Source organism: Bidens hawaiensis, unplaced genomic scaffold (assembly GCF_021521415.1).
Source record: "Bidens hawaiensis isolate Kalapana, Puna unplaced genomic scaffold, B.hawaiensis_p1.1 tig00000760_1, whole genome shotgun sequence".
NCBI classification, from domain to species: Eukaryota; Viridiplantae; Streptophyta; class Magnoliopsida; order Asterales; family Asteraceae; genus Bidens; species Bidens hawaiensis.
In genome coordinates, this window is record NW_027491043.1 from 442,997 (window position 1) to 460,074 (window position 17,078).

Consider the following 17,078-nt stretch of genomic DNA (forward strand, 5'->3'; position numbering starts at 1 on the left):
AATGGAAACCTCTTATTGATTTAACCCAAATTCATGGGTATAGGTCTTATCAAAACCAGATAGCTCTTAAACAGGTTATAACATCTCATTAAATTGAAAATTAATCTTGCCAATTATTTGATATGAAAATCCTATAAAATAGGAATATACTAAAATTTAATATCCAATTTAAAAAGAAAAATATATTATTTATAATTAATAAACAATTAATAGTAAAAAACATAAGCGGGTCATGGGTCACAAAATCCAGATAGCTTTTAAATGGGTTATAATATATCATTTATTTATGAAACTCTTTCATCATCAAACCCTAAGTATATTATTAACTTTCTTACAATAAAGAAAATGAAAATCCAAAAAATAAATATTAAAAAACAAAAAATGTAAAACAACAATTCTCTCAAGCCATCAGATTGCTTTATTTGTAAATGAAGGCTTCTCACGCATTTGACACGAATTCACGGGTAAAGGTCTCACCAAATTCAGATAGCTCTTAAACGGGTTATAACATCTCATTATATTAAAAATAATCTCATCAAATATTTGATATGAAAATCTTATAAAATAGGAATATACTAAAAATTAATATCCTATTTTATTTTAAAAAAAGATATTATTTATAATTAAGAAACAATTTTATAATAAAGAAAATAAACGGTAATGGATATCACCAAACACAGATAACTTTTAAACTGAATTATAACATATTATTTATTTGTGAAACTATTTCATCATCAAACCTCAAGTATATTAATTATTAACTTTCTTACAATAAATAAAATTAAAATCCAAATATACATATATAAATATTAAAAACGAATAATGTAAAACAACCCCCGTAATACGAGGGATAAAATCTAGTATATATATAATCAATGTAGTTGGTTCAGTTTGTCTTGTTGGCCATCAACATGCGGTCCAAATAGTTTCTTAAAACTAGATCGCTTATTCTTTTAGCATAAAACTAGTCCAAAACAAATAAAACAACGACCACAATTATTGTAACATCTACCACGTGTAGACCAATATTTTCTATTATACTTATAAGAATCTTACTACTTTTTTTATGACTGCTTAAGTGGAAACTTATCAGGAGGTTGTCGATCAAGAATTGACCCCACTCAAACACGTTTAACTATAAAGTTTCATGTAATCCACAACCAAGGCACTCAAATCATGTTATTCATATATTTCTTATATCACATAATCTCTCAAGTGTATATAACATAACGAAACAATTAGAGCAGTGTTTAAGACTACAGGTATCGTACTCGATCTTAGTTGCGTATCACCCCTAGCAAGTATATGACCAAAATCATGATCAGAATGATTCTTAAAGCATGTATAGCAGGACTAACGGAAAACCGACCGCCCACTCGGTATTGAGAAATGTGGCTCCCGATCGGCAACTCTTCCCTATTTCTCTGTCAAAGACTACTAGAAAGAGGATACAAGTTCAACTGGAAGAGAAGCATGTTGATCAAGAGTAACAATTGACAAAATAACAGTCTTTGATAGAGACACACGACAGATAGAATAGAGAAGAGTGTAGACACTTGCTAGCAAATTAGTTTAAATCACTCATAGACAGAGGTGTTTAATGTTTTCCGGTTTAAATGTAAAAATGAACAAATAAAATAGTGAATTGTAACTATTTTAATCTACAAAATCATTTCATTTTGATAAACACGTCCTAAAGTGTCAATCCATTTAACTCAATTAACTAAAGAGCTATTCGATTGATAAACGGGTTCGAATTTCTTGTAACAAGTTTTTAGCCCTGCATTTAAGTAACACAACGCAAGTCCGGTCCTGCACATGACAATAGCTTAACACCAGCTCCTAAATCTTTTTCAAGGTCATCATTGATCCACGTGTCATCTATCACGTCCACTGCTTGCAAGACACCAAATCATTTTCAGTTGGATACACAAACATATATACAACTGTACATTCCATTCGTTAAAATATTATACCAACAGCCAAACATAACCAATCAGTCGATCATGGCGGAAAATAGCAATAATTTTCTGGCAAGGCGAATCGTGGCCGCACAGACATGCGATTTATGCAAGTCCGCGCACGCGTTGCTGTTTTGCCGCAAGGACACGGTTTTTTTGTGTTTGGCGTGTGACGCTAAACTACACGGCCAGACTAAACACGAGCGTGTGTGGATGTGTGTGAACAAGCGCCAGCCTGTGTCACGTGCAAGGCCGACGCGGCCACGATGTGTGTCACGTGCGATAGGGATGTACACTTGGCAAATCCGCTTGCTAGGCGTCACGTTCGGATTCCAGTGGTTCCGTTTTATACTTCTGCTGAGTCAGTTGTGAATTCTACTTCGGGAAACCTTTTGGATCCTGTTTTCGGTTATGGAGCGAAACAAGACAATGATAATCGGGAAATTATTAGAAATATGACGAATGCCGACTCTCAGTTATCTGATTGTTGCTTCAATTTTGGCTTTGGATTCAAAGATTTAGTTAACGACGCTGTTGTTCCTGGGCGATCAAACACGCTGGTGACGAGTACATCTCCGACACCAGTTGTTGATAGTAGATTTAACGAAATTAATTTCAACAAATGCGTTTACAAATGTCTACAACTAAGGCAACTCTCAGTCGCATTGCCATACTGTAAACATCTAAATTCAGATTTTAAAGTCATTGATATTTCTTTTTCTTTTTGGAAATTTAGACACGTGCCATTTAGCGCAACAGGGCGTGATAGCTGGATGATCATTTTGACGCGACAGATTTTCATCTAACGCGGCAGATTTTCAACATGACACATAAGATTTGCATTTGACACATCAGATTTCCATTAGCAGCTATTTTCGTAATTGAGAAATGAAAATCAATGTGATATTTGATTACATAAAAAAGTCAATGGTCAAAATCACTCTATTTTCACATTTTTTTCTTTACTAATAGTAAGTTTGTCAAAATCTTGGGAATTTGCAGGATTCTTCATCTTTGATGGATTCCGGTGTTGTACCAGAGGTGAATTCGTTGTTAGACGTATCAAACCCGTTCAAGTTGCCAGTTAATGGCAGACAAATGTTTTGTGCAAAGGATAGAGAGGCTAGCGTTTTGAGGTATAAGGAGAAGAGGAAGAAGAGAAAGTTTGAGAAGAAAATTAGATATGCTTCACGGAAGGCATATGCTGAGAAGATCAAAGGGCGGTTTGTTAAGCGGACGGAGTTGATGAAGAGTTTAGATGTGGATCGATGGTGGTTAACGACGAAGTCCAATGCTGGTTTTGGTGTTGGGGTGGATTATGGCATCGTCTCCTCGTTTTGAATGATGTTTTGTTTAAAATTAGTAATAAATGTTGGACTTAATTCCCGATATCAAGTCAATGGGGCGGGTTGGGCCGACTCATCGAGCCTATGATGGGCTGGTTTCTTTTTCTTTTTTTTTTATCAAGTTGAGCTTATAACTTGGTTTACATGGAATTAATTACTTAGTGAACAAGTCGAGTAAATGACTTGGACAATAAGGAATTTATTTATTAATTATTTAAAGTTATTTTTATAATTAGTGTTTGAATATGATTGGGTTTTGTATTCTAGATTAATTATGTTTTTAAGTCTAAATTAGTATATAAACCGGGCTTGTGGGTTATATCTGTTGGATAACTTTGAATCCGGTCAAGGCGAGTATTTGGAGAGTTTGAAGTCAATTACACTTAATCTAATAATAAGATAACATTTTAAATGAGTTTGGTTTGTTACTAATGTTTATTAGATAAAGATAATGCATCTGAAGTCGAGCAAAACTAGGAGTTAGATGGTTATTATAAATACTCGATTATTTAATCAGTTTTCTGAGTGAAATTTTCTGATTAATAAAAGCATTTTGCAAGTTTGGCAATCACGTGTTTTATTTTTCTGATTACTGATTCATTCTTGAATTAGTATAAGAACCTGAAGTTCTAATCAAGACCTACTGTTGTGGAGATTCAACACATGAGATGTTAGAATTTGGGTCAAGAGAGCTGCTGTAACGTGACTAGGGTTGTGGTAACTGTTGGGTTCGTAGGCCTTGTTGGCCCGATTTATTATATGAAGTCAAAAGAGGAGACGAGTGTGGGCGGTCGGGCCCAAGCCCGGCTCGGTTTAGATTTCTTGCATAATAATTTACTAACCCTAGTTCAGTCTCTATATAAACAACATTATGTACTTGTAATATTTGGTCACTCAATAAAGATATACCTAGTTGCCACCCGTGGACGTAGGTCAGTTTAGACCGAACCACGTTAAATCCTCGTGTTCGTTTATTGCTTTCGTGTCGTGTTCGGTTTCGTGTGTGCGTTTAATCCTAACAAGTGGTATCTAGAGCTTAGGTTCGGATCACACGAAGAACACGGTGAACCAGTTCCGCGTGTCGCCGCCGCACCAGTGATCGGGGCTAGGGTTCCGCCGCGTTACCGCTAACTGCTGCTAGGGTTTTGCTGCCACCAGTTGCCACAGGTCAGATTCAGGTTGTCGATCTAGGTTTTCGGTGTTGGCAGCTAGCCGACGTATCCAGCGATCGACCGGAAGGTTGAAAAGAAGGCAGAAGTTTTGCGAGTCGAGATCCTACTTTGCAAAGTACGAGTCAATAACAGCGAATCAAGATCCTATTTTCGTTGAAGAACAGTTTCAAGTCAGAAGAAATTTAAAGAAACTTAGAACCAGTGCCAACCGCGTTTGTCAGGTTTATCGTTTCAGTTTAAAGTTTCGGTTTCTGATTTACAGTTCGTTATTCCGCTGCACGTTAAATAGGTTGATTTTTTAACAGAGTTCAGTAGAACAGTTGTTAAGTTCAGGCTTGTGTTGCTGTGTCTGTCTCTGTTTTTTATCCAGTTTTTCGTTTTAGTCATTGTTATGGCAGAAGACGGAAATGTTTCAATACAGAAGTTTGACGGACAGAAGTTCGGTTGGTGGAAGATGCAGATTGAGGCACTACTTTGTCAGAAAGACTTGGATGTAGTGCTTGAGGATGAAAAACCAGAAAAGTTGTCAGAAGCAGATTGGAAGAAGTTAGACAAGAAAGCTAGGGCTTGTATTACATTGTCGTTGTCGGAAGATGTGGCGTTTAACGTCATGAAAGAAACCACAGCCCGTGGTATGATGGACGCACTATCCAACATGTATGAGAAGCCTTCGGCAGCGAATAAAGTCTATCTTATCCGAGAGCTAGTGACAACAAGAATGAAAGAGGGTGGGTCAGTTACAACTTATATCAATAATCTTAATTCGATCTTGTCCCGCTTAGTGTCAGTTGACATTAAGTTTGATGATGAAGTTCAAGGCCTCTTGTTATTATCCTCTTTGCCCGACAGTTGGTCGCAAACAGTGACTGCAGTTTGTAGTTCGTCTACAAATATTACTTTCGATGGGATTCGAGATCTGATTCTGGGAGAAGATTCAAGACGCAGAAGTTCAGGTGAATCATCAGGCAATATGCTAGTCACAGAAGGTAGAGGTAACAGCGAGGCAGTGGGAGCAGGAAGAGGAGTCAGTCTAAGACTCGTAAGGATATTGAATGTTGGGGTTGTAAAGAGAAAGGACACTTCAGGAATCAGTGTCCGAATGGTAAGAAAGAGGTGAACGTTACAGAAGACGACACAGATAACGGGGTCAGTAGTGATGAGGCTTTGGTTTGTAGTGTTGAGAGTAGCGTTGATGCTTGGGTGATGGATTCTGGTGCATCGTTTCATGCCACTCACTGTAGTGAAACGATGAAGAATCTTAATTTTGGGGATTTTGGAAAGGTTCGACTAGCGAATGATGATATTTTAGAGGTTACGGGTATGGGAGACGTTGATTTGATAACTTCAGCCGGTACTTCTTGGACTTTGAAAGACGTGAGGGTTATTCCAAGTTTGAAGAAACGTTTGATTTCAGTTGGGCAGTTGGATGACCAAGGGCACGATGTTAAGTTCGGGAATGGGCAGTGGAAGGTAGTCAAAGGGAATCTCGTGGTTGCTCGTGGCAAGAAAATGGGTTCGCTGTATATGGTCGATATGTCACCGAAAGGAGTGGATCCAGTTTTGGTGAAAGACAAAGTCCGGTTCACAGAATCTCGTGGGCAGAAGAAGGTTCATTTTGCAAGTAACAAACTCAGAGCCAAAGTGAAGATTCAGGATGAACAAGCTAGGAAGGTTAAATCAGTTGGGGGACATCGTGACAGTGGGAGCACAGGTCGTGTTTCAGTTACAGTTCCAGGTCGACAGTGGATTAAGAAAACCAGTATTCCAGCTGTAAAAGTCTCTCCAATGAATTACTTGCTGAATATGGAGAGTGTTTGTTCTCAGGTTATCTCAGGATCCGGTAGTTCGTTACAGTGGGAGCCGGTAGGGACAGAGAATGGGTCAGGGGCAGTTTCAGCCGTGACTGACGTGTTGGAGCTCCGGGGAGCTTCAACGGGCCTTCTGGTTAATTGATGAGAAGGCGGTGGCAACTAGAAGAAGTTTAATGTTCAGATTACAGAAGTACAATCAGGAGTACAGACGAGAGTACTCAAGGCCTCCGAGTGGGAGATTGTTGGGTTCGTAGGCCTTGTTGGCCCGATTTATTATATGAAGTCAAAAGAGGAGACGGGTGTGGGCGGTCGGGCCCAAGCCCGGCCCGGTTTAGATTTCTTGCATAATAATTTACTAACCCTAGTTCAGTCTCTATATAAACAACATTATGTACTTGTAATATTTGGTCACTCAATAAAGATATACCTAGTTGCCACCCGTGGACGTAGGTCAGTTTAGACCGAACCACGTTAAATCCTCGTGTTCGTTTATTGCTTTCGTGTCGTGTTCGGTTTCGTGTGTGCGTTTAATCCTAACAGTAACGCCTTGGATCAAGAACCAAAAACACCAAAATCGTTTAATCAGAGCTACGTTAGAACAAGATGGAAGACAAACATGGTTGAATCGAATTCTGGTTCTGCATCTAGTACAACTAAGGATGGTGTGACACCATCTCTTCAACGCCCAATGTTGAACTTGATTAATTACACGGTATGATCAATGAAGATGAAGGCCACATTCGGTGTACATGGTGTTTGGGATGCGATCGATCCCAGATCCCAAGATGCAAAAAGAACAGTTTGGCTACATCTATATTATTTCAAGCCATTCCCAAAGATCAAGCTATGCAAGTCGGGAACATGGCTACCGCCAAGGAGATGTGGGTGGCATTTAAAACTCATCACATGGGTGCTGATCGAGTAAAGGAGGCTAGGTTACGAACCCTAACTCAAGAATTTGACAATATGAGAATAAAGGAGATGGAAACTATTGGCGAATAAACATATTGTTTGGTATTGCATCTAAGTCCGCATAATTGGAGAAATCGTGGATGAGACGAGTTAGTCAAGAAGTTTCTAATGAACCTTCCTCGAAGGTTCATCCACATCGTTACCTCAATTGAACTAAAATGTTAATTTAAAGGAAGTCGGCTATGAAGATTTGTGGGTAGGTTAAACAAATACGAGTAATGGATTGGGAATCGCGATCTATATGCTGACAATCTAGGTAAGCTCTTATTCAATAAAACTGATTCCTACAACAACCGAGGTCGAGGCTATGGAAATTATAGGAACTGGGGTCGAGGTCATGGGAGAGGTAATAACCAAGACTGAGAAAAGGCTACTTATGAAAGAGGCTCGAGTTTAAGGGGTGATAAACAAAAAAAAGACCAATCTAAAGTACAATGTTACAAGTGTGATCATCTTAGGCATTTTTCTTCGATGTGCCTGATGTGCTGAAAGCGGTCTATAAACTATTAACCTAACCTAGACACTCTAGTTTTAAATTTATAAACCTAGACTATCCTAATTTTAGACCACTAGACAGACAAGTGTACCTATCAACTGTAGTAAAGCCTAATGAAGTCCAGATATCGAACCCAAAGGACACTAGCGACACCTAAACTAGAACCTGACTAATTAACTTAATTAAATAGATTTAAATGATTTTTTGTGTTTTTTATTTATTAACTATAAACTAAAGAATACTTAAACTAAAACTGACACTAACTGACTTTAACTCGATTACCTAAACGAACTCAAAGATATGAGAAGCACTACCTAGGTTTAGAATCCTACTTGTGAATCTTGGATCTCCCTCGGCTATGAAAACTATGATGGAACCGGGATCTTAAAATACGACACCCTTAGGCAACCTATGAATCCCTGATCATTCTCTGGGTGTGACCTAAAAGGAAACCTTAAGGGGCGTTTAAACTTACCAGTTGGTTGGATGACCTCTCAGTCTCTCCAACAATACTAAAGTACCCTAAAAGATAGATTACCTCTCGGTCTCACTATCTCAATACACACTAAAGTGCAAGGGGTAACCTACGCACAATAAATAAGATATGGAATTACAATGAAACTAGGAAAATATAGGAAACCTCATGTCAGAGCGTTCTAGCCTAAACACCTAATCCCAAGGACGACTATCTATTACCTCTCAGTCTCTAGATAGGTAGAATATAAAATTTTAATAAATCACCAACCAATGTTCTTATGGATTACTACATCTAGTAAAACCATAAAATAATCACAAACACACAGTAAGCGACCTAAATATGCGTCTATAACCGAAAGACTTTCAACAAGACACATATGGAACAAAGATCAATAATAAATCACAATTATATATGCAAACACATCAAATCAATTATAAAAAGATTCTTTACTTTAGTATTAATCCAACAAGATAAACCATAAGCCAATAAAAAATCCTCAAATCACAAAGTAGTTATCAAAAACCTAGGTAGCTAAGGAGTTTAGCTAACAACCATACTTAAGAACAAAAGAAAATAAATAAGTCTAAAAACTGAATTCATAAAGAAAACAATAAATTCAAACTCAAAAATAATATTTGTATGAGTAGATATTAATCTTACTTGCTCTAGTTGAATAATCCCTGCTTGCTTCCCTCTTCTTGCAACTGGCCTTCAAAACCCTATGCTATATCTCTTTCTATAACCTCTCGTAGGAAAAACCCCTCCAATCAGCCGGCAGCAGGGGCCCTGTTGACTTGCGTCTATTTCAGCCCCCCTTTTCTTCTTTTAAAAAATTAACCTACGTTGCTTTTTATATTCCTTTTCATTCATCGCCAACTATTTTAGTCCAAGTCCAAGTCCAAGTCCAGCCCAATGTTAGCAATCATGACATCATAAACGATTTATTGATCCATCAACAAATTGATTGGTCCAACTAGCTTTGTTAGCATACCCGTTTGTTATAATTTTGAAAGACAATAAATATATTTTTCAATGAATTCAATTTATACTTCCACGTATTAGATTCAGACACTTTCTTATTTTTGCTTTTATATTTGTTTTACTTGAAATTAATAATACATGAAAACAAATAAAATTTTAATAGATTATTAAGTATGCAATCATGCATTATGCACTGTTCAAAACATGAGTAAACAAAATAATAGGGTATGTAGCATTATTCTTGAGTCCATTTACTCGTTTTAGTTCGATGTCTCTTAAAACCTTAAAACCTCACATATGAGCCAATTAAAAAATAATATTCAATAAAGATCTGGCTCAAAAGAACTTAAAATTGTAGAGAATATTGATATAATAATATGTATATTTTAGACCACATTAGTACCCTGATAAAAAACCGCCAAAACAATAAGAAGCAAACGTGGCTGAAACTTAAAAGGCTGATGGGGTAGTTTATATGCACAATACGGTGTATCTAAATGAATATAATCTAAGACCAAATCGATTTGAGGCCGATTGTGTGACCAAAGACATTTGGTACTTAGTTAACGGAGCAAGTATCATATGACGGGAAAACGTAGTTTTTTCTCGGAGCTGAATGAAAAGGTAACTGGTAAGGTCAAGTTTGGCGATGGCTCGCAGGTTGGAATCAAGGGAAAGGGATCAATAATTGTTCAAGGTAAAAAAAGGTGAACAACGTTTATTGAATGAAGTTTATTATATACTAGATCTGAAAAACAATATAATCAGTCTGGGACAAGCCACTAAGTTAGGATGTAACGGCCGGATGAAGAAGGAGTTGCCGACCTTGCACGAGATTGTTAGTTATATCGGTAAACAGATAAGCAAATAGGCTTTACAAAGCAAAACAGAAGGTTGGAAGCCCGATATGTTTAAAGTAAGTTATAGAGGAGGACACGTGGAAGTGGGCATGTAAGACTCGGTCATATAAGGTTTGATAAGCTAAAGAGGATGGGAAGGATGGAAATGGTTTTTGGACTTCAAAGTATTAAGTATGAAGAAAAGATTCATGAATCATGCTTGGTGTGGAAACAAACAAGGAGTGCCTTCCTGAGTGAAACAACGTTTCGGGCCACTCATGTTCTTGAACTGTTACATGGAGACTTGTGTGGACCCATAACATAGACAACCCTTGGAGGTAGAGGTGTTCAAAAAAACCGGTTACGGAACCGGTTTGGCCGGTTCAACCGAAAACCGGTTTTTTAAAAACCGGTTTTTTTAAAAACCGGTTTGACCGGTTTACGTAACCGGTTTACGTATCGGTTATACGTTTTGGAGCCAAAACCGGTTTTATAACCGGTTTTTTTTATAACCGGTTTTTTTTAATAACCGGTTATTAAAAAACCGGTTAACCGGTTTTTAAAATAACCGGTTTATTACCGTTATAAAAAAAACCGGTTAACCGGTTTTTTAATAACCGGTTAACCGGTTAAACCGGTTTTCGAACGTTACCAAACGGCTTTATAGCCGTTTTTTTTTTTTTTGACCGTTTTTTAGCCGTTTTTTTTTTGTTTTTTTACCATTTTACCCCCACAAACATCTATATATAGTTTAGGTTGGGTATTGGTTAGATCACACTTGATTATACAACTCCAAACGCTCTAAACGTTTATTTCATACGCGATTATACAACTCCAAACGCTCTTCTTTCGTAGTCGTTTATTTCATACTCGAGTATACCACTCTTAATTCGTAGTCGATTATCATGGCCTCCCAAAGTGCTGCTTCATCGGTCAACATGGGTGCCTCGAACACGGGAGAAACCGTCGTTCGGGTCATCCCCACGAAACGAAACCAAGATATTTGGCAACATTTCGACCTATGCGAAATGTCTAACGGAACCCAAAAAGCTAGATGCAAACATTGTTTGAAGTTTTATAACAAAGAAGCAAACTCCAGTTTAAGAGCTCATGTAGAAAAGCCCTCTTGCAAGGTCTTGAAGGACGAATCCGGAAGTAGTTCGCAGCCGGAGATGACGAATCAAGGAACGGTGTTTACGTACGACCTTGAAGCGGTACGTCAACAGTTTGGCAACTTTGTGATTCAACAATCACTTCCTTTCAACCACTTCGACAACCCTCAATTCACGGAGATGATGCAAAAGTATGTTCAACCACGCTACCAACACGTAAGTCGTTCGACCCTTAGAAGAGATTGTCTTAAAGCATGGAAAAACGCTAAATCCGAACTAATTTCATACTTTTCAAACTTACAAACTGGTGTGAACTTAACAACGGATGTGTGGTCGGTACCTAATGGTTCGCCCGACTCATACATTTGTGTGACGGCTCATTGGGTTGACCCCCGGTCGTGGCAAATGATGAAACGAACCGTTGCGTTTCAATTGTTTGATTACCCGCACACGGGTAGAAATATTTTTAAACTCTTGGATAAAGTCATTCGACAATACAAGATTGAAGATAAAATCTTTTCAATATCGTTTGATAACGCGTCCAACAATACGGCCGCGGTTGGCCATTTAAAATTAAAGTATAAACCTATCTGTGATGGAGCGTTTTTTCATAGCCGATGCATTGCACATATTATCAACTTGGCCGTGCAAGATGGGTTAAACGTGATCGAAACGCAAAGAAACAATTTTAAAAGAATGTTACGAGATGTTTTTAGCAACAATTCAACATTTTCAAGATACAAAAAATTTTGTGAAGAAGCTAACTGTCAATGGTTGGGGCCTAATTGGGATTGTCCAACAAGATGGAACTCGACTTGTGAAATGTTTGAGAAAGCCATCCAACAAAAACAATCGTTAATTGCGTTTCATCAAATTTTGTCAAATAGGGGTAAATGTGCACCGTACGATCCTAGAAACTGGTTATTGATTGAGATCGTTACGGAGGTTCTTCAAATTTTTAAATCTTGCACAACTAGTTTATCCGGGGTTTACTATCCAACAAGCCCCATTGCTTTACCAAAAATTGCTGTCATGTGCACAAAGTTGACTGAAATTCATTGTAGGGGTGCACCTTATTTTGATATGGGTGCAAAAATGAAAGAAAAATTTAGAAAATATTTTCAACAACTACCCGCTGTTTTGACCTGTGCGGCTGCGTTAAACCCTTGCATCAATGTTGGTGGTGTTGAAGCTTTAATAGAAAAAATTTGTGATGAGCTAGAGTTAAACGACGATCAAAACCCCCATTATAACCAAACTTTAAAGAATGCTTTCAACACCACCTTGGCAAACATGTATGATGTTTACCTTACAAAACACGGGTCGTCTTCCCAAATTCATGACTCGTTAAGAGCTGTTGCCCAATCCCAATCCCAAACCGACCTTGAAATGGGGATGTACTACATGATTTGGGAAGACGCCGGTAAACGTCAAAGGGTAAACACCCCAAGCAGTGAACTTGGAAGGTATGGTGGTACCAACTTTGTGAAACACATGACTCCGGATGAATTTAGAAGTCTTGATATGCTGGCTTGGTGGAGAGGTAAGGAGGATGAGTTTCCGATCCTCGCCGCCATGGCCAAAGATTTACTAACGGTCCAAGCTTCCACGGTAGCTTCGGAGTCTGCTTTTTCTGTTTCTGGCAGGGTTATATCGATTAGGAGGACTCGACTCACTCCACCAGCTGTAGAGATGTCGATTTGCTACAAGGATTACTTGGACTCTTTAGATAGGGCACAACATCAACGCTCACTCGAGGGGGAAATGGAGTATGAGGCGGCCTTGTATGAAGACGAGGTCAATCAAGGACACACTCAACCAATGACCGATGAAGAAGCCGCGTACGACGATTACCTAAGGAATAGCTCGGGATCGGGTAGCGAAGAAAATGAGTAACAAACATCAACTTGTTAATGTAATCGTGTCTAAGCATTCTTTAATGTTTGTATTTTTGAGTTACGAATATGCGATAACGATTTAATGTTTGTATTTTTAATGTAAAAGCTATAAATGAAAGTTATGTGTTTTTAATCTTCCAAGCAAAGAATGCTAACAACGAAACCCTAAACCCTAAACCCTAAAGCAAAAAAAAAAAAAAAAAAAAAAAAAAAAAAAAAAAAAAAAAACCGGTTAACCGGTTAGACCGGTTATTAAAAACCGGTTGTAAAAAAACCGGTTTAATAACCGGTTCTAACCGGTTTCTAAACCGGTCCAAACCGGTTTGGCCGGTTTGAGTTTTCATTGACAAAAACCGGTTAATAACCGGTCCGGTTATTAACCGAACCGGTTTTTTTCTGGATAAAAAAAACCGGTCCGGTTAATAACCGAACCGGTTTTTTCAAAAAAACCGATTTGTGCACCTCTACTTGGAGGTACCAAGTATATTTTGGTTAATATTGATGGTTTTTTCATGGTATATGTGGATTATTCTTTTGAAGGAAAAAAGGTGATGCTTTCGAAAAGTTTAAGAGTTTCAAGGCACTTGTAGAGAAGGAAACTGAAAAATCTATTAAAACTCTCCGAATTGATAGGGGAGGAGAGTTTACATTGAATGAATTCCAAAATTTTGTGAAGAAAGTGGGTTAAACCTACATCTCACCGCACCATATACGCCACAACATAATGGTGTGGTGGAACGTCGGAACTACACACTACTCGAGATGACCCGGGGCATCATGAAAGCATTGCAAATTCTGTATTATCTATGGGGGGAGAAACTCGTCATACAACATATCTAATAAACCGAGCCACAACACGAGCACTTTTAGATATGACACCCTATGAAAGGTTTAAGGGGAAGAAACCGAGTGTGAAGCGCATAAGGGTGTTTGGGTGCATCGATTATGCAAAAATTGAAAGACCAAGCTTGAAAAAAATCAGATGACAGGTCATTGCCATTGGTTCATCTCATAACAGAACTGGAATCAAAGGCCTGCCAGTTATACAACCCGAAGAGTCGTAAGATTCATGTAAGCCGAGATGTAATCTTTACCGAGAGTATCGGGTGGAACTGAGAAAAAGGTAGGTGAAAATGAAGATGGGAGACCGGGAATGTTTATACTACCATGGGGAAGTTTGATCTACACAGGGGCTAGGCCGATCAATATAGCATAGGATGAGCTCACTAATGGGGCATCTATGAGTGCCGTTGGCATCCAAAATTCAAACAACAATAAATCATTTGATGGCCCAAGTACAAACAGCTGCAACCGAAGATCAGTCACTAGTTCTGGTTCAATTTTTGTTTAAGGCCCACCATCACCCGCTGTAGTTGAACCAGCCCAGCAAACTGAACTCGCAACTCAAACTGGTTTTGAGGTCTTTGGACCGAGCTCACATTCTGCCAAGAAGGTTAGATGACTACATCCTTCATGTTTACTTAGAATGTGGTGAATTATGGTTTATGATAGATGACGAGCCAAATTGTTATAAAGAAGCCAAATCGAAGCATGAATGGGTTAAACCTATGCGAGCTGAAATTGACTCGATAACAAAGAATGATACTCAGAGGTTAGTCGAGCCAAGAGGTTTAAAAGTTATTGGAATAATTTGGATATTTAAAGTAAAGAGAAACACAGATGGCACGATAAATAAGCATAAGGCACAATTGGTGGTAAAAGAGTATGTTCAACAACTAGGATTGATTTTGATGGAGTCCTTGCCCCGGTCGGTTATATTGAGACCATTTGCTTGCTAATTATCCTAGCAACAGTAAACGAATGGGAAATTCACCACTTGGATGTGAATACCTCCTTCTTGCATGGTAAGAAGACGTTTACGTTATTCAACCAGAGGGGTTTGAAAAACGAGGCCAAGATCATAAGGTTTATAAATTGTCTAAGGCATTATACGGGCTTAGAAAGGCACCAAGAGCATGGAACACCAAGCTAAATCAGATCTTAAAAGATATGAACTTTATTCGGTGCTCGAAAGAACAGTTAATGTATCGAAAGACGAGTGGTAAACATTTATTAACTGTTGCTGTTTACTTTGATGATCTGTTTGTTACAGGGACGAACTAGAACATTATTTCTGAGTTTAAGAAAGGGATGGCATCTAATTTCGATATGTCAGATCTCGGCAAGTTACTGTATTATCTTGGGATTGAGGTAATACAAGGAAGTGATGGTATTAAAATAAAACAAGAATCATATGCAAAGAAAATATTGGTTCAAACGGGCATGGAACCAAGTAATACAACTCATGTTCCTATGGAGTCTGGTCTGGCATTTTCAAAGGTTGACGAAGAGACCGAAATTGATCAAACTAAGTATAAAAAGGTGGTAGGCTGTTTGAGATATGTACTTCACACATGACTTGATTTAGCCTATTCAGTCGGGGTGGCGAGCCGGCATATGCAAAGTCCTCGCGAGCCTCATGGGTTGACTATCAAATAGATTCATCGATATGCAAAGCGTACTACAGGGTTTGGAATTGAATATGAACCTGGAGGTACAAGGAGATTAATTGGTTTTGTGACAGTAACCATAACACCGATCTTGATGACAACCGGAGTACTACTGGTCATATGATCCACTTGTCAGGACTGGATTTCGTGACACAATTACAGTGATCAGACAAGAAAAATCATGAAACACTAATATATGAAGACCTCTAGAATGTGACCGGCGGAATCAACCACAAACAGAATGTTTCTAATTATAGTAAGTCTATGAGGAACAAACATACAAGATAACTTAAAAGATTTCCATTATCAAGTATTCAGAAAGATACAAGTAAAGCTTAGGGTTTCAGGCGGAAAGCTGTCAGCTGCGGCTTTCAATGCTAGGCCAGGAAAGCTATCAGGTGCGGCTTTCAATGCTAGGTCAAAGAATAATTAGAGGTGTTGTCTCAAAAATGAGACGTATCATTCTATGCACCTGACATTCCTTCTAGAAACCCTAATCATTACAAAAGATTCTCAAAATAAATACAAGTGTAAACTGGTCTTCGAGTAAACATATTTCTTTGTTGAGTGGACCTTATAATCTTGAGTATGCTAGGAACATTACTTCGAGTAGACTTTTACTTAGAATATTTTCTTGTGAAAATATTCCTCTCAAGAAAGCTTCAATCTTCATGATAAGTCCAAACTTTGCTTGGAATAATCCCATGAGAAAACAAATTCTTCACTGAATCTCTTCAATCTTCACTAAGGATTATTAAAGCAAACTTAATATACTAGGATAATGTAGCTTACTCGAGATTGACTTTGCTCGGAGTAACAGTAAGAATAATTTCCATAAACTCCATACAAGCATACTTGAGATCCATCTTTACTATATTCTGCTCGACCCACTAGGTTACCCGAGAACTTATTTTAAGCAAAGACTCATCAAGGATTTTCTCGTTACAAACCATGCTTGATAGAAGAACTAACCTTTCTCGACAAAGTGTAGCTTGCTTGAAACTAACACTTAGAAGATTTCATGAAGAATATCTTGCTCGGATAAGATATCTTGCTCGAGGAAGCAAAAACCTTGCTCGAAGTGCTTGAGTTTGCTCGAGTTCCATACTTAGCATTTTCTTGGGAGGTTGAGAAGATTTCAATCTTTCTTTAGACCAAAAAATCTCCCCCTATATTGGAACATACACAAATGCACCAAAACACACCTGGGTTACATACTGTTTTCAAAAAATTACATATCAAATCCTTTTAAAACTGTAAATTACATTGAAAAATAAAAGAAATGATTACATATTCAAATTCTGTCTTTTGGACATTACACATCAAAATAAAAGATAAAAATATACATAAAAAACAAAGATAAAAATACAAGAAACTAAAGATAGTCTTCAAAATTGATTCCCTGCATTTCTTATTTGATTTTCTCGATTCATCATGTTAATTTTGTAGTTTTTGACTGCAGCTACTCTTTGTTGAAACATTGAGAGCTCTTGATAGAATGG

At 37.9% G+C, this 17,078-nt stretch overlaps 1 pseudogene; it reads left to right on the forward strand.

The window, feature by feature from the left end:
- The first annotated feature begins 2,006 nt into the window (after positions 1–2,006).
- Positions 2,007–3,302, forward strand: LOC143534425 (zinc finger protein CONSTANS-LIKE 2-like; annotated as a pseudogene).
- The last annotated feature ends 13,776 nt before the right edge of the window (positions 3,303–17,078 follow it).